Source organism: Ananas comosus, linkage group 16 (genome assembly GCF_001540865.1).
Source record: "Ananas comosus cultivar F153 linkage group 16, ASM154086v1, whole genome shotgun sequence".
Taxonomy (NCBI): domain Eukaryota; kingdom Viridiplantae; phylum Streptophyta; class Magnoliopsida; order Poales; family Bromeliaceae; genus Ananas; species Ananas comosus.
In genome coordinates, this window is record NC_033636.1 from 7,309,916 (window position 1) to 7,321,820 (window position 11,905).

Here is an 11,905-nt window from a genome sequence, read left to right on the forward strand (position 1 = left end):
TCTAGGTATTCCTAAAAAGTTATAAAGTTTCATATATATTTATCCGTTGTTTCAAATATACTCTTGAAAAGTTTCTCCGTTGTCCTTGTAATATATATATATATATATATATATATATAATATACACCCCTACTTTGAGAATTTACTTAAAAAGTCTTTAGAATTTTAGATAAATATAAAAGTCGGAAAGCCTTTTATATATATATATATATATATATGAACATCTTAAATTACTCAAATAACAGTTCTACAGAAAAACCAAATAAAGTTAACATTATGTTAACCCTCAATAGCTACATAGACATTTGCAACAACTAACACAGCAAAAGAGAGAGAGAAGAGAAAACAAAAAAAAAAAAAAACATGAGATGAACAATCCACCTTAGAAAATTAACCTAAGAACAAATTTAAAAGGTTAAACACATTACAATGGCCTTTTAGCCATGAGAGAGTGGCCATCACCTGCTTATTGGTGAGCATCAGAAGCGAGCTTCTCCCGAAAGCTGCCGCCGCCGCCGTCGCCGCGAATTTGCGTGGGTACGCGGAACCCCGCGAATGCGGCCGCCGCCTCCTCCGACGGTTCGTGGGCGGGTCCCGGGCCGAACCAGCAGGTGCGAATGGAGGACGGATCACTGGACTGAAGGGAATCCCTACGAGCAAAGTCGAACATGTAATCTCCGCCGCCGCCGCCGCTGCCGCCGCCGCTGTTGTGAGAGTGGTGGAAATTCGGCGCTTGCAGAGAGTGGAGGGAGAGATGGAGATTCTGGTCGTGGGCAGTCTGGCTGCTGCTGCTGCTGCGAGAGAGGAGGTCGGGCGGGTAATTCTGGTAGATGTTGGAGTTGGAGCACGGAGGAGGAGTGGCGGCAGCAATTCCGATCGGGAAGAAGGCTTTGATGGTGTCGGCGATGGCGTCGGCGTCGAGGGAGTGGTGGTGGTGGTGGTGCTGCTGCAGGAGGGCGATGGCGAAGTCGTCGGAATTAGCGGCGGCAGGCGGGAGCGGCGGCGCGGGGTGGGGGAGAGGAGGGATGGGTGCTGGTGCGGGCGCGTGTCCGGCGGGTACGGGGAGGCGGAGGAGGAGGAGACTCCGTCGATGGCGGGCTGGGCGTTCTTGAGCAGCCAGTCGAGCGGTCCTTCTGGGGCGGTCGGTCGAAGCCGAGGCGGTCCTGCCACGTCGTAGAACTGGATGGCGGTGTGGCGGCGACAGCCGACGCGGCGGTCGCGGAGGCCGCGCGCCGTGCAGACTTTGCTGTGCCGGTCCTCCGCCCGCCGCCGGCCGCACATGTGCGCCCCCTGCCCGCCCCCTCTACCCCATCCCCACCCCCGCGCGCCGCCGCGCCGCCGCGACGACGGAGATACTGCTGCTGCTGCTGGTAGTAGTAGTGGTCGCTTCTCTCTTCCATCCAACGAAGTAAAAATTTCGACGCTGAACAAGACGACGAGTCGGAGAAAAAAAAAAAAAAGAAAGAAAACAAAAAAACTACTACTACATAAAATTAAACTTTACATGGGGGAAGAAGGAGGAGGAAAAAAAAGAGAGAGGGAGGGATGCTGGGATGGGAGCAGGCGGCGCAGACAGACAAGAGTCAGAACTCAGAGGGCAGAGATTTTGGTGTGCTCTCCGGCTGCTGTTTGGCCTTCCCCACACACCTCAATAATTTAAAGGGCATATGCTATGCGCACCCAAGAAATGACATCTTTTTATAAAAAAAAAAAAGACTTAAGCCATGTTTATGCATGCATAGTTAAAAAATTCTATAAAATTTTTATATAAAAAAAATCTCACAGTTTCATTTCTAATCTGTTTGGATATATTTATCGTACAATTTTACAGAACTTATAACAATTTGAAGTTAAAATTTAAAATTTAAATTAAAGTTAAATTTAAAAAATTAAAATTAAAATTTAAAATTTTAAAATTTGAAATCGAAAGTCTAGGTTGAAATTTAAAATTTCATGTTGAAATTTTAAATTTAGAATTAAATACATCTTTTGGGTAGGGGAGCCCAAAAATTAATGGTGAAAATTTTTTTTTCCTTTGGTTAGAATGGATCTATTGTAGTTTTAGCGGGAGTATAGTACTATAACTATGCTCCAAAAAATTTTTTTTTTTTCTCGAAATGATTTATAAGATAATTTTTCTACCAGCGTAATATAGTTTAATTATAGAGGCATCCAAACAAGATCTTAACTATTCTATACTTTTGTTTTTGTTTCATCGGAAAAGTTTACTGTCAATTTTGAAAATCACAGATCGAGTAGTATACTGTTTAACAATAAGTACTTTTAAGTTGGTTCAAAATTTCAATTTGTCATCATCTTTTATATATATATATATATATATATAGTTTCACTTTTCTTTTCTTTTCTTTTTTTTTTTATTTTGAGAGATAGTAGCACGCTACCCGCTTCGTTTATTTTATTTAGAAATAAACTTAGCTGGAAATGTGAATCAACTAGGGTTCGAATTTGGGTTTCGGGTACCAATCACCAAGTCCTTTGCCACTTGCTCTAGGGACGGTCCGTTAGTTTCACTTTTCTTTCGGTATAAACACTTGCTTATAAATATAGTATGATTTACAAACTGCAAGATCTATATATATAGTACTTTACTATTTTGTTAAGTAACGGTACATCTTTGTGATGGAAACAAAAGTAAATCCACGGATCCAAACAAATTAAGGAATGATAAAGTAAAATATGGTTGAACTACAATTATTGGTGTATTAGTATGGATAATATAAAGCATGCATTAATTATTGACGTATTTATATGTAAAGAAACCATATATGATACAAAAAATTATAATTTATTTGTTCACCACTTTAGAATAAAAGTTGGTCAATATATTAATTATCTAGAGAATCTTTTGTGAGGATTGAAAGCATATCTATTTATTAGATTAGGTGCTTTTAACCGAACAATTTTAAGGAATTAAATGAAAACTCTCTCGATGATGTGTCTCTTTGTGTGAAACTACTACGACACCACGTGATCCCAGATGCATTGGGGCCAAAAGTCAGACTCACATGTATGATTACATCATTATTGTCACAATGAAGTGTATCTTTGCTTCCGAAATGTTTTTTTTTTTTTTTTTTTTTTTTTTTTTGAGAGAGAGAGAGAGAGAGAGAGAGAGATAGGTAGCGCGCTACGCGCTTCGTTTTATTTCATTTAGAAATAAATTTAGCTGAAAATATGAATCAACTAGGATTCGAACTTGGGACTCGGATACCAACCACCAAGTCCTTTGCCACTTACTCTAGGGACGGTCAGTTTTGCTTCCAAAATGTTATTGGAGAAACTCTCAGGCCCCAGTCCAGGGGATAAGCGGCGATAACGAAAGTTATCCCCGCTATTCCGTCAAACGGGATGATTTTTTACCGGAATATTTTATCTCGATCAAATTTTGCTATTTCCGGTTACTCCAGAATAACAAGGAATTTGCTATTCCACCATTTTGGTGGAATAGTGCTATTACAATGCTTAATTTCAAACTTAATTAAAATTATAAATTGAATTAAAACTAAATTATATAAATATAATATGTTATATATTATAATATATTAAAATTATTAATTGTACTATATTAATACATATTATTTATATTTAAATATTATAATAAATTTTATAATAAATTATATTTAAATATTATAATAAATTCTTTTTATTAATTTAAGTTTAAGTAGAATTTTAAAAAAAATTTATAAATTTATTATAATAAATTATTTTTAGTTTAAATTGTTCCCACCCTATTCTTATTTTAAATTTTAAAATTTTAAAAATTTAAATTTTAAAAATTTATAATTTGTAATCTCAAAATTAAAATTTATAATTTTAAATTCAAAATTTTAAATTTAAATTTTGATATTTTAAATTTTTGAAATTTAAAATTTGATATTTTGTATTTTTCAAATTTAAATTTGATCTTAAATTTAAAGTTTGAAATTTAAAATTTAAAATTTTGAATTTAAATTTTGTAATTTTAAATTTCAAATTTTAATTTCAAATTTTGAAATTTCAAAGCTAAAATTTTAAATTTCAAAATATAAATTTAAAAATTTAAAAATTTAAATTCAAATATAATAACAGGATAATATTATTATTTTTTATTTATAAAAACTTACTACCTGTAGTGTTTCTAAGCTTCGGATAGGATTGGCTTCAGTGTTAGTGACTGGTCGACACATCTGGAGAGTGTCGGATTGAGTCAAAGTTGTTTCTGCGCGAAATGGATACAGAAATGGATTCGTCACACTCAAATAAGCAAAACTGAAGTTTTGCCAGATTTGTGCACTCAGAACTGGTCTAGGGTCGCCCAAAAGTTGAGTGCAGATTTGATCAGAACTGGAAGCCAATTCGGGTCCATGTTTCGGGCGCCCGGAAGTAGGTCCGAAAATTACACGTCGTGAGTATCGTTTGCGCTGACACGTGGCTGGTGGTAGGTGAGGTCTGCCGGAGCCGTTTACGGGCGCAGCACACCGCGGGCGGAGGAATCGAAGGGGAGCATTTGTGCAGGCTGGAAGTTCTGGGCGCCTAGAACTAGGTTTAGGGTGCCCAGATCTCGGATTTTCTGCAAGGACATCATATTACAACAATTGTTCATGAAGGTTATCTGACCACTCCAACACCCTATAAATATCTGGTATACGCCCCTTTGCTGCTTTTTTCCTCCTTTCTTCACAGAGAAGTTCATTTTAGCATCTTAAACCCTCGGATTGCCTCAAATTGCATCAAACTTTCATTGATTCAGCTTAGTAGATGCTGATCCTGCAGTTTTCCAGCGACGACCTTTGGTGTTTTGGCTCGTGTGCAACGTAGGAAGGTCGGATCGCTGTAAAACTTGGTTTGCTGGATTCCAGACTTCCAGAGGAATCCACGAAGCCCAGAATTGCAGATTTCGGTTGATGTTAGCTTGGTCGAACTGAGATTTTTCTGAACTACTGTTGACTTTGAGCTGAAAATGAGATTTTTGAGCTTTTCTTGATGCGATCTTTGGAAGCAGGGGAAGTTTGGTCCTGAGCCTGATATCTTTGTGTAGTCTACTGGATTTGAGACCATCCTCACCAGATTTGGATGTGATTAGGTGAGTTTTGAGATTGAGATTGAGCTAAATTAGCTTAAGTGCTGAAATTAGTGTAAAGTGATGGTTTTTGTGATTTTTGATGTTCAATCTTAGATTGTGGACGCTCGCGGGCTGAGAGCAGGTGCGGCTAGTTCCGACAGGGTGTCCCGCAGCTGAGTGACCTTCTTGCTGTCAGGAAATTGCTCTCGAGGTGGGTTTTCATCGGTGTTACTCCTAAGCCCGTATTAGTCGACATGTGTGATTTCAGCTTTTGGTAGATCATGTGTTAGCTCAATTTCTTTGATTAGATCATGTATAAAATCAAAATTGAGAGCATGATTAATAATTCGATAAATATGCATATTGGACTTGGAATTGGACTTAGGAGAAAACCCGTGTTTTGACCCGTTATATGATTCTACTACCTGATTTAACTTTAGGAGCTGTGGTTTGATTGTATCACCGCTGTTTCAGCGCGGTGGATATCCGAGATAGTTTAGAATGCATTTACGCTCATTCTGCGACACCGAGCTTATTTTTATAGCAGAGTCTAGGCTGTTTCGGGTTGTCGGGTGCCGTCAGGGTGGACGGTGGACCCAGATTCTTATTTTTGGTCTCAGATTATGCCGAGGGCACGTGGATTTGGCTTCTAGACCTGTTTTGACCCTAGCTATTTGACTTTGGCTTGTTAGAGCTTGATTGAGTTTGACAGAGATACGCTGCATACTCGGTTGGGTAGCTCCCACGAGTGCCACTCCGGAGGCGGGCACTGTGCTTTTGCGTTGGTGTCGTTCGTGCAAGTTGGACTTACTCTCTACGGATTTGTTAGTGTGGAGGTAGCTGATTAGTTGCAACCTGGCGGGACGGGTGTGTTCACAGCCCCAAGGACGGGTATGATTACAGTCCCTATTCAAGATTGGGTTTGAGTTGATACTGTTCTACAGTTGGTTAGATTAGAGCATGATAGTATAGAGGCAGATAGCTCTAGATATGTTCCAACTTTCCTTACTATTTCTTGCTTACCCCTGTAGACTTAGTGGGTGGACCGATGAGTTTGAGGGCGGTACCCACTGAGGACTACTTATTTTTACAGTAGTTCTCACGCCCAGTTGTTACCATTGTTTTGCAGAGCCATCGTCTTCGACTGCTGCTGTCGCTGATATTGATCGTGGCAAGGGCGTCGCGAGTCAGAGCCCTTCTAGTCGAGCTGCTGAGCTAGTGGAGAACCGCTGCAGGTAGTGTAGTTTTGGTTTATACATACAGATGTTGTACTCTCGCCAGTGCGAGTGCTTTTGTATCTTGGATCTTATGTATGTATAGAACCACAGTTTATATTTATGGTTTATTTTCTCCTAGCTGCTCTATACTACTGTCTGTAGTATTGTATGATTACAGGTACTTTTACTTTTCGCTTCGTATACAGAGGAAATATCTATGTATACGGCGGGTCTGTTAGCGAGCCCGGGAAAACGAGTAATCCGGGGCGTGACACTACCCTTCTTATTCCATCTTACCTAACCAAACGCTATTTCTTTTTATTTCCAGAAATAACTCAATTTTCATCCAAACGCAAAATTGATCTAATCACCGCTTATACCTCAATTTACATCTATATTTGGAATAGCTACTTTTTGCTTATCCCCGAACCAAACGATACCTAGGAGTCTTTGGCTCGGAAGGAAGAATGGAAATAAGTTCTTTCTCATCGAAAACAAATCAGCAGTAAATCAAGCCGTTTGTTATCGATAGTATTCTAATAAAGGGCGCTCTCTCTCTCTCTCTCTCTATATATAGAGCCGAACACGAGCATAATGATCCAAACTAGCTCGTGTTCTATTCATTTATTAAATAAGCAATCGATCTCGAACTTATTTTGAGCTGAAAAAGAGCTGGCTCTCGAACATCAAACTAAATCGCCAGTCCTAGATTATATCTAATTAGTTGTATTAAATATTCCTATATATATTTTGTGATCTAAATTTACACTATTGTATAGAGTACAGTAGGACGTTGCGGCAGCTAACTTTCCGCGTCCGGAAAATACTTCTCACATGCGGCTTTTGGCCAAAAGAGAAGCAGCACCTCTGCATGCTCACGCATATGGGATCTGTGAAATGCTCCAACAATAAGTACCCTCATTTTAAATAAATCTGTGTTTTGTTTCACCCAATCTCCCGCGCGAAAGTTTCTCACCTTGTCAAACTGCAAGCGCGCATGTTTGGAGGAGACTAGTAATTAAACTTGAATAGCGGATACAGGGACCAGTTGGAAGCGTACGGTCTGCAAGCACCGACCCTGATTTTTATTTACGGCGCGAAAGCGCGATTTCATACGACACGAAATTACAACCTCTGTATGATCTTCTGACCGAGGCAAAACAAACAGGCCCTTAGATATGGGAATCGAATTTAGAACCTCTTAAAATGGAGGACGCTTAAGTGCATGTGACTCTAACATCCTATCATTCAAAAGATCTATCTAATAAAGGACGATTCAAGATTAGTTTTAACAATTGTATATTATTCAGTAATAACTTGTGCGTTATAAGAATTATTACTATTGCTGCTGCTGCTGCTGTTGTTGTTATTGCCGCAAGTTAGGAGATTAAACAGTTATAAGTTTTTTGGCAATGAAGATTCAATTTGGATAGCATATTTCATGAATATGATAATTTTTCATATTCTAAAATATTACTTAGAGGCTAAATAAATATTGATCATACTTCTCATCTGGTTGGATCTATTTAATTTTGGAACAAATTATTCGGTGATAACTTACACATTATGAAATTTTTATGTGTGAATATAAATTATCTTCCAAGGACTTAATTAACGATTAATTATGAGACGATTTACCTTGTTTCAAACAAATGCCTTGAAAATTGAATATGTTATATATATATTTCTAAATACTGTGTCATAATGTGGCTGACAAATTTAACTTATACTTTCACAAAATTATAAATTAACAAATAATTTAGGGTGACTCAAGTGTGTTGTTATAAATAAAACAAATTTTACTATTGACAAAAATATATAATAAATTTATCATTATACACTAATTAAAGCCTAGCTTGCTTTATATTTTCGTCACTCGATTTATTAAGCAAAAAAATTTATATAATTTGTTGTCATGGCGGATGAATTCTTTTACTAGCATTTCTGTATAGCAGAATACTAAAAGACATTTTTTTTAATAATATATAAAAATAAAAAAATTGTACTTATTTTTTGTATTTTGTTGCTAAATAAAATTTTCAGATGTTTAAATTATAAGCACTATATACCATCCACTCGCCCAATCTTTACGTATGATTTGTGCTTTTTTCTTTTTTTTTTGTTTTTTTGGGAGATGTATGATTTGTGCTTTAAAGTTAATAAAAATAGTAGCAATACCAAATAGTACCAATATTTGTAAGTTAAAAATTTACTAAACTAATTAATAATTCGGTAATTAAACTACTGTATAGAGAACACAACTGAACTAGATGACTACTAACAGCTAATTAAGATATGAAATAATTTTAAAAAAAATTAACTCAACTATATAACTATAAATTTTAAGTAAAAAAAATAGAAACTAAAGAAGAATCAATGAAGAAATTAAAAAAAAAAAATACACAAAGATCCCCTGAACTTTAGCTCTTTTGCAAACAGACATTTAAACTTTTAATTTTGGTAATAAACGCGCTAAACTTTATCTAGATTTCTCTTTTTAATTGAAGTTATTAATTTCACAATAATTTTGGTTGCATTATTATAACGTCTAGAAATCAAATTTATAACTTTTCGACATCATTTACCTTGTGATCAAAAGATCACAAAATTGATAATTTTTAACGGCCGGTATGGAATATTTGCTAGTTCAATGGTGTAAAAAAATCGAAATCGGTTAAATTTTTGATAGAAAATTCTATTTACTACATAGAAAAAGATCAATAACTCCGATCTTAAATTGAAGGATCTAATTATCCATTTTTAAGACGTCGTTCGATTTTAACCATTCATTTTATACCGGCTTAATAAACTTTATTATGATTTCAAAAAATTACGAAATTTATTTTCGACAAGTTTCAAATACAAAATTGACAATTTTTAATGGCCGGTATAAGATATTTGCTAGTTTAATGGTGTAAAAGAATCGAAATCGGTTATATTTTTGATAGAAAATTCTATTCACTACATAGATAAATACCAATAACTCAATCTTAAATTGAAGAATCCGATCATCCATTTTTAAGACGTCGTTCGATTTTCACTATTTATTTTATACCCGCTTGATGAACTTTATTATTATTTCAAAAAATTATAAAATTTATATTCTAGAAGTTTCAAATACTTTAAATCATATTTAACGGAGTGGATCGTCGATTCGGAAGCTCCATCATTGAAAACAATTTATGAGTATGCCGGGCTCTATATTCATAAGAGTATAGTAGCCCTAGCCTATATATATATATATAATGCAATTTTTTTCCTATTTTAACATATTAAAAAATAACAAAAATCGAAAATAGGTTCACTCTATTCTTCAATTATTGTACTCAATTAACAAAACTAGAAGAAAAAAAAAAAGATCTTCTCATATTTTGAAGTCTTATAAAATTATATGTAGGTGATGTGATCAAAATAGATGTACAATTAAAATGAGGAGAGGGATTTATTATTATTATTATTATTTTAAATTAGAAACACTATATACAAACTAATATAAACCTAAATCTTATACCCACCAATCTAACATTTTAGACAATCTTTGTGAATTTTTATTATTAAAAAAAGCTAAAATAAAGAAAATTTCAGTAAATATCAGTTTTTTTATTTTTATTTTCTGACCTTCAAAAATTTAGATTTTGTCTCTTTAAAAGTTTATAAATATTCTCAGGAAGTGCGGCATTAATGGAGAGAGCAAAATAACCAAATTATCCTTATTATTTTGAAGCGTATTTTTCGTATAAATTATAAGAAATAGGCTGAACAGTGTTGGATCTCTGACGGAGGGGAGTTAATAAATGCAATAACTTAAAATATTGACATGGTAAAATATAAGTTTTTGAATATTAAATAAAAAAAGTGAAAAAGCAGATATATATAAAAGAAAATTTTTTGTAATTTAGCCTTAAAATAAATAATAAAAGAAATATGAAAATATTGATCCTTGTATGATAAAATGAACGATTTACACCTACTTTTGGATGTATATACACACAGCATTAATTAATGCTTACAAATATAAAGTTGAGGGGTGTGTTTCAGAAGTTCCTCTTGTCGAGGGGTTTCCAAGCATTTTTACGAAAATGGCACTGTTACGCGTGATTACAATGCTTTGCACCCTTGGGAGTTGTGATACACATTTCCGGGCCAACTCGTACCCACGCGAGCGACCTACTGCCATAAAGATATGCATGTGAATTTGACATTCTTTGTCCTCGTTAGAAAAGTTCTGCCCTATGGGCTGTGAAAATTTTTTATATAAAATAGTATAAAAAGATACGAGGAATTGTTCATAATTCTTACATCTAATGTACTTTTTTAATTTTTTAATAAATTTTCATGTATTACTTGCTTATAATGTATTGTAAGCTACATATAATAGAAATACCAAGAAAGACCCCCTATCAGACTTGCATATTATAGATAATTAGTCTATAAAAGAGTATTATTAATAATAATAATTGTCGCTACAATCAGATATATTTTAGAAGATGTTTTATTCTAGCGTCTTCAATATTTGGCATGTGCCGATATTATGATTAAATATCGTCAATAAACATTTTTTTTATCAAATACTGATAAAAATTTTTCGACGCTATATTAAGACGTCGATATATTTATCCCGACATATATATTTTTACAAGTTTTGAGGTTATTCTTGCTGACGCTTTAAAGCGTCACTAGTTATTATTTAAAGTTGTGCAAGATTTATTGTAGTGAATATCAAACAGGATCTACAATTTTTGACATACAATTTTTTTTATTTGTTTATATATATGAATATTTTATTTAGTCTATCTTCTGAATGACTCCAATAATCTATAAATTTGATTGATAAGAAATGTGATCAAATATTTAAAACAAAATATCATATTCGGACTTCAACTCACTTTTTCAAAAGAAGGTAAATCACTTCATAGGTCTCATGGATAGCACAAATTTCGAAGATACAAAAAATCAAACTTCTTAATATCGTATTGGAAAATCTTAATAGAAAATAAGTTATTCTTAAATAACTTATTTCGACGCCCAAACATATTCTGAATGTCTTAGAACGAATTCAACAAATTAAATTTTATTTTAAAATCTCTTTCATAGTATTTTAAAAGTAAGTGCACGACAAGAATTTAAGTGTCGTGACAAGAGATCGTGCCGAAAACTTATCAGGATGGTACAAGCCATGCAGATCACAAAATACATGTGTACCGACCCATGTAAATTTAAATGTCATGTTTATTAAATCTTTTGAATTTTTTTTGAGAAAATTACTTACTAGTTTAAAAAAGAAAAAAATTTAAATACCACCCCTATGGTTTCACGCTGTCTCATTTTAGTACTCTGTGCTTTAAAAGTATTACTTTCGTACCCTGTGTAAATTCGTTAAACCAAAATGTACTAAAATAAATATTCGATAAACGATATGTAGAGCATCTGAAATTTTTTGTATATAATTTAACAGAGGCGTTGATAAAAAGAAAAAAAATAAAATCTTATGGTACTAAAATAATACACTTTAAATTATAGGATATTAAAATAAAAAAGTGCAAAACTACAGGAATGATATTTAAAGTTTATTCTATAAAAAATAGAAGGTTTTAAGATAAGCCATCGATACAGAACTGTCTCGTAT

The 11,905-nt window shown here is 34.4% G+C and overlaps 1 pseudogene; it reads right to left on the bottom strand.

The window, feature by feature from the left end:
• On the bottom strand, positions 249-1,316 carry LOC109722095 (annotated as a pseudogene).